General features: G+C 38.3%; 1 long non-coding RNA gene across 1 annotated transcript in view; it reads left to right on the plus strand.

Annotated features, from left to right (window-relative positions):
- LOC108786586 overlaps positions 1-16,613 on the plus strand; it is a 218,133-nt gene extending 201,520 nt beyond the window's left edge. The window contains exon 3 of the long non-coding RNA XR_001941214.1: positions 16,426-16,613. This is a non-coding gene — a long non-coding RNA (uncharacterized LOC108786586). The remainder of the gene's footprint in view (positions 1-16,425) is intronic.
- The last annotated feature ends 213 nt before the right edge of the window (positions 16,614-16,826 follow it).

Genomic DNA, 16,826 nt, shown 5'->3' on the forward strand with positions numbered 1-16,826 from the left:
ATGACTGCAAGTAAATGATTCGCTATTTTCAATTTCAGAATTCATTGTGTTGTGTTTTTTTTTCTTTTTATTTAGAGGTCATCTCATGGAAATACTGGTACATCTTAATCTTTAGGTTTAGCTTACATGTGAAAGAGTGGTAAGTGCTAGCAACTCTCTGAATTTCATAATGGCATTTGATCAGAAAAATACTTTAATGTGCACATGTTTTGGTATAATCCAGAATGTGCCCGTGATCCCATTCTTTTCTCCGTGAAGTGACCCTGTCGTGATTCTAAATATCTGTATATGAAACTTAAGAAGGTTCTAACCCTTGCACCTTATGTTTCCAATACTAAAATTAGGTTTTGACGAGATGAATGAAAATTCAGACACAACTGCCCAGAGTATTGGATTCATTGCAGTGCTCCGGGTGGAATCTTTGTGACTGTTCACTCTCCATTTACTGAGCGTGCTGAAATTGTTTGCATCATGCAATAATCTTATTATTCTGTCAATATATGGACAGAAATGGCTTGAGTTTGCAAGGAGTAGCTTCTCTGCTGCACCAATGAAAACACTAATTTGTCCCTTATTTAAACTGCTGTCCCTATTAAAAAATAAAAAATAAAAAGTTCTGCCCATTAATAATTTATACAAACGTGTCTGAAAGCATGTAACATCTCTGCAATTTAAAAATTCTTCACATATGTTAGTAGGGGGCCTAAAAGCAATTTAAATAACCAATCCATGGATTTGTATTTATTTTTCTTTCATCGTTAATTGCGTTCTACACATAGTTCATGGGTGAGTTGAGTTTAGGAATGAGAATTAGTTGATCTTTGTCTCCTTCAAAAGGAAAGCAGAGGCTTGCTACCTACAGAAAGAACCCGTAACAATACATAAAAAAGTTTCACAATTCCAGAGAACTTGTATGCTATAAGACAAGCTTCAAACTCAGTGGTGGAAAGTTGTCTTGACAGCCTCCCTCGGGCACTCATTTCAATGAACAGCTCCTCTAATATATTTCCTCTCCTACTGTGCATCAGAATGTGTTAACTTACTTTTTAAACACCATTAGATTTACCAATCATAACCGCTGATGCCTAAAATTGAACCATGGTTCATGAATGCAGCAGGATATACCTGCCAGCACCCTAATGAGTTAAACAACTGTGTTGGAAAGTGTTGTGTAGTTTAGGGTATGCCACCTGTAGCTGCTGCTTTTTTGTTCTCTAACCTGCTTTCAGAATACAATCTTAAATAGAGTTACCTTTGGGGCCATAAATCACGTTTTTTATTTGTCTGCCGTAAATAATTTAAATGTTTATGTGCACAGTAGCTCGATCTTCTGTGTTTGATTGTTTCTTTATTATATTTTTATATTGCATAATCAAAAGCAAACAAAAAGTACCCATGTCCTCTAATTAAAGGGGATGAGGTGTAGGTAGAGTAAGGGGTAAAGCAGGAGGAGGAAAAGTGACAATTTCTGCTGCTACAGAAACTCAAAGGGAAAAAAAAATCTGTACTTTTAAATTCAATGGTAAATTTTTCTTGCTTGTGCTTCTGTGGGTCATAGTTTTTTAAAATGCAGCCAGCATATATTTGCCTCTATTGTTCCTAAATTTTCAGATTTATACTTTGTTTTCAATAGCACAGCATGCAAACTGGGTCAAAATGCTGTATGCACTGCACATATATGCTGCATCTCTTGTATACACAAAACACACAATAATCACTGACTTGGACACAATAACCTTTGGGCAAAGGATTTTACAACAAAAAAAAGACTCTTGCATTACACATGCTTGTAGTCAGAGCCCCACTGATTGGTACCTGTAACATGAAGACGATGACCCTACCTAACCTTGACCTGAGGTGTGCCACGGTCACTATGGTCATTATGCATACGGGAGGGTGGGATAACATGATCGTCCCGATGGGTCAGTGTGGGAACCAGAGGAGCTTACATGTGCGGGGCTCCTCCCACAAATCCAGCCAATAATTGGCTTCAAACGTATCTACTCACAGAATATATTCAGCAACCAGCAACTGTTGAGAGACTGCATAATTTGGTCAGCAGCATGTAATGTACTGAGTGCAGCAGTCTTGCGTACATGAAATACAGTGCAGTTTACAGTGAAGTTGGTTACAGCTATGTAACGTACAACAGTGTATAGATTAAAGTGGTCAGGAATATGTGATGTACCACACAGCTGACAATGTAGAGATAAGGACTATATCTCATGTATGCCTTATACAGAAAGGTCAGTGGGGAAGTGGTGGCTAGTGAAGGTGTCCCCTCTTGCACTTGTGGTTAGTTGGAGCTCAGACCATTGATGTCAGTAGCTATATAGCTTAGAGTAGAGAGACTTTGCCACTGGTGGCAAAAGTAACCATTCATCAAACAAAATCATTTTTTCTCCGTCAACTTTCATCCATTGTCTATGGCCACTTAAGTTTGTAGTCTTGGAATAATCAAACAGTGAATGCAATGGAGGTGCAACGCTCTGGCTCCTGCAGACTCTTCTAGCGGTCTCTGTACATACTGAGGTATGGACATTCAGTAAAAGGGACAGAAGGAAGTATCAGTGGACTACAACTGTGGTGACAACACACAAGTACCCATGTTTAATGTTGCACCCTGAATGTGGGTAATTAAATGGCCGAACTGTAGCTTCCTGGATGTGGGTGGACGGTTTTAAACATCTTTGTGCCCATGCCCAGCGCACACAAACGGGAAGCGTTCGGATTGCACTGGATTGCTTGTATGCTTGTATGCTTTCACCAAAGGTGCGAACCCCCCATCCGATCCCAGGCTCTGCTGTGCCCTCTGCGGGCCCGAGACCGGCTTGGCGGCTCTGTCACCAGAGTTTGAAGGGAGATCAGCACATGATCTCCCTCTGAACTTCCCTCTGGTGTCTAAATGCGGAAGTGATGTGTATTACATCACTTCCACATTCAGCTGTCATTCTACAGCTACAGACGCCAGAGAGAAGCTGGTGAAGCAGATCTCTGCTCCATCAGCTTCTTTGGGGGTCCCTAGGTGACATTAGGGGTCTTAAAGATTACATATACTGTCTTTGTATGTAAAACTATTTTTTTTTTAGGCAGAATTAACTAAAATTAAAAATGAAATGCTTCTTGCCGCCCATAAGATAAGATGTAAAGTTTCATAAGGATAAAACCTATTTAAAAAAAAAAAAAAGATACGTTGTAAAGATGGTCATACATATTAAATTTAGATCAGCCAACCTTCAACACATTTGGCCATAAATGCAAAAATTATAGTATAGAAATTACTTGCTTTATAGCATTGTTTTTAATCTGGCTCCAAATATTATGCGGAATTTTAATGTAGCCTCCAAGATTTGTATTTTCTGTTTTGTTCTGTAATGACAGAATTTTATCTTTGCCTAGTAGTTAATATCTAGCATGATAGGCTGTGATATATGGTTCTAGGGAGAGACATTTATAGGCAATTGAAGAGAATCGCTATCTTTTCCTTCTATCAGCTCTTTAGTTTCTGCGGAGGAGTAAGTGCTTCTTCCCATCTCCATGTTTGGTAATAAGATATCATTAAGGTAAAATAAATTGAACTACTCAAGGAGTAAAAAGAAGGTGAAAGTGCAAATACTGGTTTGGATAAAAGTTTAATTCTTCAGTTCCAAGTGACACAGCTTTGTTCTCCAAAGCTAGCCAAGCTCCGACAGGAGTGGCCATGTAATGAAGATGGATGCATCTAGTTATCAGCAAGCAATTTACTAAGGTTTTATGTAACCTTAATCATTGCAGATTGCTCAATGGCACCTGCCACATGGAAGCTAATTAATGAATAGCTGTCCCCAAATTAACAGAGCACATTTGTAGATGAATTGTGGCCACTCATTAAATGATGTTTCCACGTCACGTTGTAGCTGTTTGCTTTTACTGTTCTGAGCTTGTGATCTGGCTTATGAGACTGGAAAGTTTCACACAGCTACTGAAGTCAAATGGACTCAATCATTCATAATTTAACAATGTAAAAATCCTAGAGTAAAAGAAAATATTTCTAGTAAGCCATTCAGTCGTGTTACATCTGCCTGCTGAAGGGGCTGGAAGTGTATGGATTCATACCATAAGTGGGGTAACTACTGTACCAATCAGAAAGCTGCTAATGAAGGGAACATAAACCCAGATATGTCACTCTCTATTGATAGAAGGCTGATAGTGATGGAATGAGAAGGCCTTCTTCAGTGATACACATATATAAAAAAAAAAAAAAATCCCTATTAGGTTTACATGCTTTTTAATTAGGCTGGTCCCCTAGCTGACATTCAAGCAGTTTGACCACCTAAAGTTCATATCAAATCACTGCCAGTAGTTAATAATTCCCACCAGTGATAGCCTGCAATCCACAAAACCCCACTTATCATTAGAGGGAAAGTAGAGTGACATTACTGCGGTTTTATTCAGCATCGTTACCTTAAGAGAGGTAAGTGCTTTTACCAATAGCTCTCTTTAGGGTCACGGGAGGATATATACTAACCTCCTCTAGTGACCCAAAGCTCAGTATATCACGGACTATTGAGTGCAAGAGGGGTTTGTTCGCTTCTGGAGATACAGCTCTAACCTGTTACCCTTTAGTGTTAGTCCGACTTACCCAATCCTTAAACCAAGAGCATACATCAAACAAAAAAAGGAATTCGGGCCGCCTACTACTTGTAGGTTGTCCAAGGGTTAATTCAGATATCGCGATGGACCATCATTTTCAATTTATAAAAGATTATTTATTTAGTATAGCAACATCAATCACAAACATAGGCCAATCTTTCTTCATAATCACGGACTATTCCCCACAATATACTGAGAGCGCCGCAGTCAGGACAGATCCCGACAATACTGTCGAGATCCACCCAGCTGCGTGAGTGACAGCTGGCTCTGCCAATTTAGAGGCAGAGCCAGCTGTGCCCACCCCCTCCCCAGTTTGTTCCTCCACTCAGTGCTGGAGGATCAGAGAGGGGAGTGGGAAATCCCTGCGGGGAGCAGTGACTGCCAGTCTCTCTGCAGTGAGCAGTGACTATCGGGAAGTGAGTGGATCGGCGGCATGTTTCTGCTCACTTCCCCATCAATATAGCCGACCTGTGACAGCTTCTTTGTCACAGGTCGGCACTAACTATGAAGATAAGTGTAAATCACTCACCACATAGTTCTCTTTTAAGTTAACACAAATCACAAAGGCAACCGTTTGCTCAAGCAACTGGCCCAGCTGTAACTCGCCCAATGCATGTTTTGAAAATGAATGCATATGGCCTCCTATAGCTCATTCATGGTGGCTTAGCATTTCTGCCTTGTAGCACTGGGATCAAATCCCATTCAGGGCATTACCTATATGTAGTTTGCATGTTCTTGTGTATTGCATGAGTCGTCTTTGGGTACTTTGGTTTCCTCCCACACTCCAAAGACATGATCATAGGTTAATTATCTCCTGTCTAGATTGGCTCTAGTATGTATGCATGAGGGGTAGGAACCTGGGATTGCAAGTTCCTGAAAGGTAGGGAGTGATGTAGATTGTAAGCTATCATGGGCAGGGCCCTCCTCATCATCTTGGCTTGTATTGTCTTCCTTATATTGTAAAGCACAGTGCAAACGGTTGTCGCTATATAAATCCTGTATAATGATATTCATAATGTGAATGTACAATATGTAAAGTGCTATGTCAATACTTGTAATAAATGTAAAAACATTTCATCACCCAAAATGGTTAGAATATGTATAACTGAAACTAGACATGTGCGATTCGTTTCGTTCCGAATCGAAATTCGGACGAATTTTCGTAAATTCGGACATTCGGATGTATCCGAATTCCGAATTACAGACATAACGAATGCAAACGAATCCGAATTTCCATTTACGAAATTCGGTAGCGTTAGTACGAACGTTCGTTTCGTTTTCTGTTCTTATTCGTTTCGTTCGTTGGAGCAAAGACATTAGAGGAGAAAAATATTTTTTCCCCCTCAAATGTCACTTTTGCTGCAAACGAACGAAACGAATAAGAAACGAATAAGAAACGAATAAGAAACGAATAAGAACAGAAAACGAAACGAACGTTCGTACTAACGCTACCGAATTTTGTCCGAATCCGAATTGACTTTCACACCCGAATCCTGAAAAACGAAATAACACAAATCCGAATTTAAAACGAAACGAAACGAATTTTTTGGCAGTGCACATGTCTAACTGAAACCTCTTCTAAATCTAATGGTTATACCTCAAATAATATTATATAATGATAGGAAAGACAATAAATCTGTCAATACATGGGTAGATTGGGTGTTGGCTAAGGTTTTCCTAATCTGCAACAGAATTGGGTATCTGCCCACATTATTCAGGGCGTAGGGATGCTAGAGTAACATTCATATCTTCCATCTTGAAAAAACAATATTCTGGATGACGTCTGGCTGGTCAAATCCCAATAATTTATTAAAGGGTGCAAACCAGTACCACATCCATATAATCTCATAACTACAACCCCAATTCCAGAAAAGATGGGGCATTATGTAAAATCTACATAAAAACTGAAAGCAATGATTTGAAAATCTCCATAAATCCATATGTCATGCACAGTAGAAAATATAAATCATATCAGATGTTTAAACTGAGAAAATGGACCATTTTAAGAAAAAAGGTAATTTTGAAATTGATGGAAGCAACACGTCTCAAAATAATTGGGACAGAGCCATGTTTACCACGGTGTAGCATGCCCCCTTCTTTTAACAACACTCTGTAACCATCTGGGAATAGAGGAGACCAGTTGCTGGAGTTTTGGAAGAGAAATGCTGTCCCATTCTTGACTGATATTGGATTCCAACTGCTCCAGTTCTGGGTCTACTTTGTTGTATTTTTCATTTCAAGATGTGGAAAATATTTTCAATTGGTGAAAGGTCTAGACTACAAACTGGCCAGTTAAACACCCAGATTCCTCTACTACAAAGTCATGCTGTTTTCATAGATTGCAGTATGCGGTTTAGCATTGTCCTGCTGAAATATGCAAGTCCTTCACTGAAAAAGACGTTGGCTGGAAGAGAGCATATGCTGTTTTAAAACCTGGATATATCTTTTAGCATTGATGGTGCCTTTCCAGATGTGCAAGCTTCCCATTCCAAAAATAGAAAGTTCAGGGAAGCTGAACTGAGAGACTTGGAAGCAGCTGTTCAGAAACATGATGATTGTAAGTGTTTGGGTAAAAATGTAAAGCAATGCTTTGCTGGGCAATGTATATTTGTTCTGAATTTATTATTGAAAAAAGTTTGAGAGTCTAATACTACTTTATTCTCTTTGACTTGCTCAACAGAATAAGTAGACATACTTCAATCAACTTTTCTGGTTGTGGATGAAGTGGGAAAAGATGAGATTCTGTTTTTTTTATTTTTTTTTATTTTGCTGTGTCTCTGTTGGGGACATTCTCCCTCTCTTCCTTCTCTTCCTATTTCAATGAAATTACTGGAAGTGAGAAAAATTAGATGACAATTAGGGATTTCACCCTCCATTTCTGTTCTGGTGGCTGCGATCGGAATAGCAAATGGACAGTGAGGAACAATCTTACCAACAGAGACCGATCATAATAAAAACCTGTTGGAAGTTGTAACATTTTCCCACTCTCTCTAAAACTAAAACAAAGAAAACAAAAAGATGGCTAGAGTTCCACCAGTTTACCCAAATTTAAATCACTATATATTTCCAGCATAAGAAATGTTTTGACTACTGGCATACTAACAGAGTATGCATGCTCCTCATATATATGTCATTAAAGAGCGCTATTACTGGCATTTTAAAATAATGACCTTTGAAGGTTACAAAGTGATAGAAGAGCAACAGCATAATGAAGAAATTATGCCATCATTTGCAACATTTTCCATTATAACAGCTTAAAGAAAGATTAGCAACATTTCTGAACAAATTGGTTGCTCTGGCTATTTCGACTGGGTGTTAATATGATTTTGGACAGTGGTTGTAGTAGTTTAAATATTCCCCAGAAAGCATTTGGGGAACTGTATATGAATTAACATTTTTGTGTCTTCCCCCAGGACTCCCTCCCAATCTCAGAGAGACTGGCACCATCTGCAAACTTTTTGAAATACTGTCCATCAGTTCATGTTCTAGATTTCAATTTCAACATGCATTACACTGCTTTACATGAAACCTGGCACTGAATACTAATTTCAATATTTTGGTCATGCTACATTAAAAACAAGCTAGACTTTTGCCAGATGTAATACAACTAACCAGCCAATGGGTTCAAACTGCAATAACAATAAAGGTAGTGATAAAGGACAAGAGGGTTTGAGTCATTTGTGGCCTTCAACTATTGTAAAGTACGAGTCAAAAACACCTGGCTCTCATTCAAGAAGAAATAGAAAGAAATACAACAAAACTGTTGTTGCTTCGAAAATTGCTGATTCCCTATTGTCTTTCATGCTATAGTTGTGCGAGTCTGTTCTCAAAGTAGACAAAATCCCTAGTCGTCATGTCCCTAAGGAAGTCTAGATTTAATTTAATTGTAACTGGTAGCTAAAACGTAGCTTTTCTGTCTAATTGAATTCATGTGAGAGAGACATTCATTTTTGTGTCATGCATCAAAACAAAAGGCTTGCATGTTCTTTGGATGTTGAAGAGCGTTCTATCCAGACAAGGCTGCGCCGAGCTGGAAATAAAATGAGTAAATGAGCCATATTATGAAGCCAGTGCTTAGGAATGGGTAGTCATTCATTCCATTTGTGCGCGTTATTGATGGAAATTAGGCAATGTCACAGTTGAGGCTCAAATTAAAAGATTCTGTTCATAAACCACAATTGGTCAATAACATTACCTTGAGTATCTGGTTTGAGGTTTAAATGTTTTAAACATTTTTCAGAACAGATATTTTTTTTGAAAACTGCAAATGCAGTTTTCTATCGATGAGGAAAAAGCAAATACAGTTTTCTATCGATGAGGATTTTGGTAAAGGCAACAACCAGCTTGTAACTTGGATAATACATGTTCGGGTCTGCACATGATGGCTACTTTGCATGTTGATATACCTTACATAAACTGCAGTCAGTAGAATCACTGGAGGCGTGAACACATGTTGTGGTATTAGTTCCCAATAGATGATCATGAATTTGGACAACACAATTACATGATCTTACCTAAATAAAAAGGAATATGCAAAAAGTGTTACTATAGGCAAAATGACATATATTATACAGATTCTAGCATTAAAGGAAAATTATTATTAACCCTTGCAGTGGGGCTACCCCTGTACTGCAAGGGTTAAGTGCTCATTTGTGTCTAGAGAGGAAAATAAAAACGTTACTCACCTGATCCCCTGAGCCAGCTTGCTCATAGAGCAGTCCCTGGAGACTTTTTCCTCTCCACTGCTGAGGTCTAAGGTCCAGTAAACCATCACGTTCTATACACTGTGTATATGACCCGAGGGTGCCAACGGACAGTCCATTGCTGCAGTGTAGGAGGATACAGGTTGGAGGGAGAGTTGTCACAGCTGGCCAGCTTGGAGGATCAGGGGATTACAGCTTTGTTATTTTCCTCCCTAGACCAACCCTTGCAGTGCAGGGTATCACCAATGCAAGGGTTAATAATAGGGATGTACCGATACCAAGTACCGTACTCTGTACAAGTACAGATACTGTTCGAGCTCCTAGACTAGAGAAAAAATCAAAAGTTAGGAGGCAGCTGTCATTTGTAAGGATCACACAGAGCTCCTGGGATTTGTACGTCTCTGTTTTAATGTAAATGTTTTTTTTTTTTATAAATGTATATATAAAGGGATGCGCCAATACCATTTTTACAAGTACTGATACTTGCCCAAGTACTCACAGATACAAGTACTGATACTTCTTTGTTTATCATCATGTGACAGTTGTTCTAAAACAATACAGACTAATGATTTCAGGACAGTGGTGGAGCACCGGGGCCCGGTCCCAACTGCAACCTCTGCAACCCTGGTAGTTCTCATGAAAATGCCAAGTATCGGCACTGGTATCTCAACATCCCCGGTTAATAACAATTTTCTCTGGAGTGCTCATTTACCACAGGGGTGATTGCTTTTCTGATTCTCCCATGTAACATGATTTACCTGTTAATTGTGACAATAGATTTGTTATTTTCCCACTAACTGTAACAAGCTAAGCTGTCCATCTAAAGGGGCAGATATAGTTACAGGAACTCCTTGTCTCAGCTGCTAAATGGTGACAGTAGCTCTCAGTCAACTAGCAGAGGGCAATGACTGCAGCGGGCTGAATGAAAGCAGATAGAGACATACTTGAGAACTGGGAGCTTGCCCTATTAAAAAAAAATCTGAGAGGACAAAAGCTGGCACAATTAACCAATATTTATGGAACATTTAGGCTAGCCATACACATATAGATTTTTTTCTCATGGATGGGGAAATCATTTGATTTCCACATCCATGCTAAGCTATAAAGATAGATAATTTTCCACTGCTGGCTATTGCATTCAGACAGCCCAGCACCCAATGAGTGTATCTAATTGGATGCGGTCACCTGGCTCATCCAAATTTTAAATTGACTTTTGTTGAACTGGGTGGTGCTGCCAGGGCCACTTATGGCTCCGATTTTTGGACAATTCAACAGGAACCATTTGAAATTCAGGCCACGTATGACCCGTTTTACTCACACCAATATTAAAACTATTACACCACTACATTTATAAAACAAAAAGCGAGCAATTTACAAAACATAAGTATTTTGGTTTATATACACTTTTTTACGGTTTCTGAAGAAATCTCCCTTCCTGATATGCACTTAGACCTTCAGTGTATATTGGGCAATCTCTCTGCCATGTCTCATACATTTGTATAAGATGATCTGATCACTAATTATTTGCTGGCAGATAATAGTTGATTGGCCGAGTTTTTCTAACTGCTGATGTCATGCTTCATAAGATCCTCTGCCACATTTTCTCTGCTTTGTATACTAGAAATTGTCATAATTGCACCCAAATCCCTGAATCCATGAAAAGTTTTGTCTTCTATAGAGACCTTACACATAGAAATCACTAGAAGGGCTCACCTTGTAAAAGTTGGTTTTAAAAAAAGATTGAGACGTTAATGATCATGACGAAATGTACATGGTAATGTGTATACTTTTGACCTATTTTAGCAAGTCATGCATTTCATTCATCAAAGCAAAGACTAAAATAAAGTACAAATAAAAAAAAAACGTTCCCGTTATATTTACTGCTGTATTATTCTATATATATATTTATATTTTAAAAAAAATTACATTATTGTTCCCAATGTTTCTCTACAAACTATCTTTATAAACCAATAATTATTTTTAAATACAACTTTTGTTGCCAGCAGGGGGAAAAAGCTTATTAAAATGCTAAAACCGAATTGGATTGTATTATGAAATATTTATTTTCAAACACAAAACACACATCAGTTACAGAGGCTTCACTATTGTGTTACCTGTACTACCCACTTTTTTGTCCTATGTAAAATCCAGCCCCTTTTAATTTTATGCTTGCATAGAAGGTTAGAACTGCATTGAAATCCGCATCTGCTTAGAACTGTAAAAACAGCCATATTTAAGTTTGATATTAAACTATATCAATATATATGAAACTGTTTCTTTCTTTGTTTTTGCAGTTTAGCTATTTACCATTTCTGATTTTTAACCACTATAATCACAAATGCAATCATACGTTTAATTTTGTGCAGTAGTGTGTAGTAGTTCATCAGAAATTATTTGTCATCAGTCTGAATAACAGGACGCTACCACCAAGTTTTACATTAGAAGATGGCATTATTATTTTTGCGTACATGCATGTGTTTGGGTAAAATAAATGTTGTATTTTTGACCATAGGTTGTATTCCGTAAGTTATTTAACTCTTGCTTCTCCATCCTTGTTACAAAGAATAAAAGGTTTTATGTGTAGACTTTTCACAGTGTGATAGGCCCTCACAAACATTGGCTTTGGGTCCCATATGGCTGTATTAAGTAGGCCAGAATCGCACTGCCTTTAAAGCTGAACTCCAGCATTGCCTTGAGTTTTGCATCATTGTACATGCTACCCTCCTGTATTAACATTGCTTGCTGGCTGATTTCACTGCACACTGTGAGCTCCTCACTGTGTGCATAACAAGCTGCAGCACATCAGGGCCTACCTCATTTCTCTCTCCCCCCCCTCTCTCTCTCTCTCCCTCTCTCATCTCTATCTCTCATATCCCTTTCTCTCTCTCTCATATCCCTTTCTCACTCTCTCCCTCTCTTTTCCTCTCTTTCTCTCTTCCTCTCTTTCTCCCTCTCTCTCTCTCTTTCTCTCTTTCTCTCCGCCCCCCCTCTACTTCACCGTTTACCCAGATGACACAGGTCTTCTATTGATATGAAATCAGCCACTAGACATTTCTGTTTAATCCTTACACTTAAATCATTAGGTCTCAATCTCTATTCTATAATATTTTTCCTGTGTCCCCTGGCTTATCACATTCCTGTGTTCAGTTTTTCCTTCATGCTCCCCCTGAAGTACTAGATGAACATACTTTATGTTGTACTACATGTTGTACCTATTGCTTCTCTAAATCTCCATGTTACTACAACTTTGTAATCTTGTTCTTTGTTTTTCTAATACAAAAATATACAAGAAAGGACATCCAGCATCATCTGGTCTTTCCTCCAGGCTTACTGTCCCTGGCCCACCCCTTTCATTTTTTGGATATCATTTCTATCCATCATTAAGGTTCAGCGTTACGTGCTGGTGTTGCCTAGGGCAGACTTCATGCAAATGCAGCCGTCCTAGGAATAACTATCCCTCCAAACTGAAATCCACCAATTAAGGCATTTTAGGATTTGCAAAACTACCCCCAAAAGCCATCCCACTTCTTGCATTAGACTTGAGGCAGGATGCTGTAATGTTTTTTTGGAAAGCTATGTGTACCCTGCCACCTGAATTCCATTGAGAATCACAGATACACAGTTAGGATATCACTGGGTCTAAAATAAGGTAAGTAATAAGAAACTGGAAGGTTTTATTTAAAAATGTCATTAGTGTGTTGATATGGAGGGTAAAGGCTAAATATAAGCAGATTAAAATTCAGATTTACCTGAGGAGTGAGTTGTTCCCTGCTGCCTAGAAAAAAGTACAGCCAACTCGAGGCAAATTTCTTTATTTAATTTTTTCACTGTGAAATTAGTTTAGGGTTAGAACCTCCAACTTTTTATTACTTTGTCTACATCTGGGAACAGAAAGTGAGGGAAAATGATCCCCACAGAAATAAGAACATATTTTGCAGTAGTGTGGGGAAGATTAAGAACCTTTTATTGTGGTCTGTGTTCCCATTAAAAATATGAACAAAAAGCGCCAAATGGGACCGCTCCGCCAGAGAAAAAAAGGTGTGCAAATAAGTACAAAGTCTGTTTTAAAAAAGAGATATGTAATGGCAATTCTGCAGGACGCTGCCCCAAACTAGCTAGGGGGACTGCTAAATCTGGGGAAAAAACACAAACAAGGGGCGCCTTTTCTGATGCAGACAAATTTATTTGAGATAAAACCAATAATAGATAAGAATCATACTCACAAAGGTCCACATAAATGGAGCAATGTATGTGAATGCATAGATCAAAGAGTAAGCCAGTGACAGCTGCACAGCTGTGCCTGTGTGCCAGCAAGGTAGGCTGTGATATCGCGTTTCCGGGGTCACGCCCCCTTCATCAGGGCGAATTTCCTCATGTCCATGTAACATGGGTAAGACAGAATCAGGAAAATAATGGGGAAACTTATTAAACAATAGTCCATATTTACCTAAATAATGCTTGCAAATTATTCTGACACTGACCAATTTATCCCAAGCCATTAACTGAAGTCTGTTCTTGGAATATTTTTGGGAATAATTGGGGGTTTGGAGAAGGTAAACTTCCTTATAGCTTTTGTTCTGTTGTGGCTTCTAATTTCACCTGTCAATTTAGGCCTATTACCACTGGTTAAAAGATCAAATGTTGCATCACAAAATACCTAAAGCTATTTCTTCAAATTGTAATCTTTCAGATTGAGGTGCTGGTGATTTTGTATTTAAGCCAAGCAATAATGTAATAACAAATGTGATTCCCAATGAACAGGGTGCTATTTTCAAAATTTGTTTTTGCATCGATACATATCCCCCATGGTAGAGCCCAGCTCCCCGTGCCCTTTTTGTGACAATCCTTTATTAGCCTTGATCATGGCCAACATTGATATTTAAGATTTTCTTCCTACTACACTTCATGAAAGAATACTGTTTCATACAATGACTGCAAAATGGAGAGCTGTACTATTCTCACAGAATACAACCTAGTATTTTCTAATGAAAGGTAGGATGCGGAGTACAACATGACTCAACAATGTCTCCATCAAAGCTTTGTTCTCAGACTGACCACATTTGGTGAGAACTATGTCTAATGTGCCAAGGTTTACCCAATTGGCAGTCCTACAATCTGGACAGCTTTGCCTGATCGAACGGTATGATTTTGCTTTTTTAAGCTGGTCTTTTCTGGTAGTAAAAAAAGGGCAATGTTGTTATTGGGTTAATTAAGGAATTTGTAAATTGGGGTTGGGCTTTAAGCTAGGCAGGGAAATTACACTGGCACACTTAGAGCCAGTCAAAACTTTTTCTTGTTTGTTTTGGATATTTTGGGGAAAGTCTAAGGTCTAAGAACACCTGTCAAGCGTTTTGTTGCCGTCTATGAACCAATTGAGAATAGGTTTACCCTAATTTCCTATACTGGTAATTCAGAAGGGCTAGTGGTGGTGGGTAAACTCTTCAATAGAAGAAAAGACGTGCAAAAAACACACAATTTTAGTAGAGTGCGGAAGAGTCCAGTTCCTTCTGTGCATTTGTCCCACTGACCCAAGCTGCCCTCATTTCTTGTCCTAGTGACACAGGTGTAAAATGTGAGGGAAAATCTTCCTGATGAAGCCATACAGCAAATAAAACCCAACAGAAAGTTCTATTCCTTCACCAATCTGTAAAATGTATATTTAAAAAAACATGGTTGGAGTTGAGCTTTAACAACTATTGAGTTGTTTGGGCTTACACAATAAATCTTGTGAATATTCACTTGTTTTTCAAATGACTAGATAATTGAAGTGTGTATTCACACAATTTATTGCATTAAGATTCTCACTCTCTTTAGCAAATCAGCCATACAGTGCATTGTTTTCAATTAGCGGCTCAGCTTACAGACTTGCATTGTGTGATGAACAGTCATGCTCAACCGTGGTGCAGCACTTTTAAGCAGTAAGCCGGATGCACACATGTAATGAGCAAATATGGATGCCCCCATGTACATGTATGTGCATGTATCTACGTGTATAATTTTAAACTATACATAGTCCTTTTTTTTTCCTTCTAACATTGATAAATAAAATATCAATCTGTACTAAACGATCCTTACCTACATTGAAAAGACTATACATTTCTTTTAAGAAATGTGAATTTGTATGGACACTGATATTGTGTGTACACAGACATCAATACAGCACTTATTTAGGTGGCATAGTATTAAGGAACATTTTCCACCCACTCCCAATTAGATAAATTATTTACCTTTCTGATAGAGCTCATGTGCACAACAAATACTGGCACTCCAAAGGCAATTGACACTATTAAACATGGCATCTAAAGCCCTGCCTCTAGTTATGGCAGTTGAGATTATTTTATAAAAAAGGAATAAAACTGGTTTTATTGGTCTTCAGATTCTTGCTTCCATTGCCTGACGTGCATTAAAAAAATGACAGGTGGGGATAGTCTAAAAGACAGCAATTAATTGAACCCGTTTGCCACACATTTAAGTAGGCTCCAGTGACTCTCTTCTGCCAATGAGTAGGCTTATAAGAGACAAAGATGTCACCTTACACAGCTTATTATCTGACTTCTTCCTATAACTGATAGAGTAAGACCCCATTTACACTTGCAAGTGGGGCCAAACTCAAATGAGTCTCACAAATTCCTCTGTGAGACTCATGCCATCTTCTGCAGGCAAGAGGCGTTGTACAATACAATGACAACTGTCAAAATCTGTTTGGATATTGAGTGTATACCGGTTAATATTTTATTTTACTACTACTCAGGGCTTCATTAGAGAGATTTACCCTTGCTTTCTGTCCAGCTGGCAATGGAACTGAGGAAAATTCTCCAACAACAACCCAGGTAGAAATAAAAATTCGGTAGAGTATTTGAGTAGAGAAAGGTTAGAACACTTATTAAAGTTTTGTGTATGCCTGTGTTGCCCATTTTCCCTTTCTTCCTGTCTGGTAAAACCGTTGTCAGCAGGACAGGAAGTAAGGATAAATTGCTTTAATAGAGCCCCAGTTAGCAGTTTCAAAACTGGGAAAAAAGTTTTTGACAGAAAATGTGTGTATAATTTTTTTTTGCCAGCTCTAACTAATCAGTGCTTTCATTTCTTTTAGTACCATCTACAAGAGGGAACAATATGGAAAATGTTGTTGTGTCAGTGGAGAAGTTTACTAGCCTTCATTGCAACAATGGCATCCATCATCGCTATTCCTTTTTCTATACACTGCTTGAACACACTGACAAATCCACCACCTAACCAACTGTTTAAAGTTGTGGCAGTATGTTCTGGAGTTATTGCTGAAACCCTACTATTCAAGTAAGTATGTTAATTCACAAAATTAAAACTTTGTGATTTAGCCAAGTAATTTTTTTGGCTTTATGGATCTCACACATGGTATGGTTCTTTTTGTTGATTACAATCCCACAAATTATGACACATTCCACATTTTGCAACCAATATGAATAATTTCAGAATTGGTTGATATAATCTGGTATGTAGATTCTGGTATAATGA

The sequence above is a fragment of the Nanorana parkeri genome, unplaced genomic scaffold (genome assembly GCF_000935625.1).
Source record: "Nanorana parkeri isolate BGI_ZX_2015 unplaced genomic scaffold, ASM93562v1 scaffold217, whole genome shotgun sequence".
In the NCBI taxonomy this organism is placed as follows: domain Eukaryota; kingdom Metazoa; phylum Chordata; class Amphibia; order Anura; family Dicroglossidae; genus Nanorana; species Nanorana parkeri.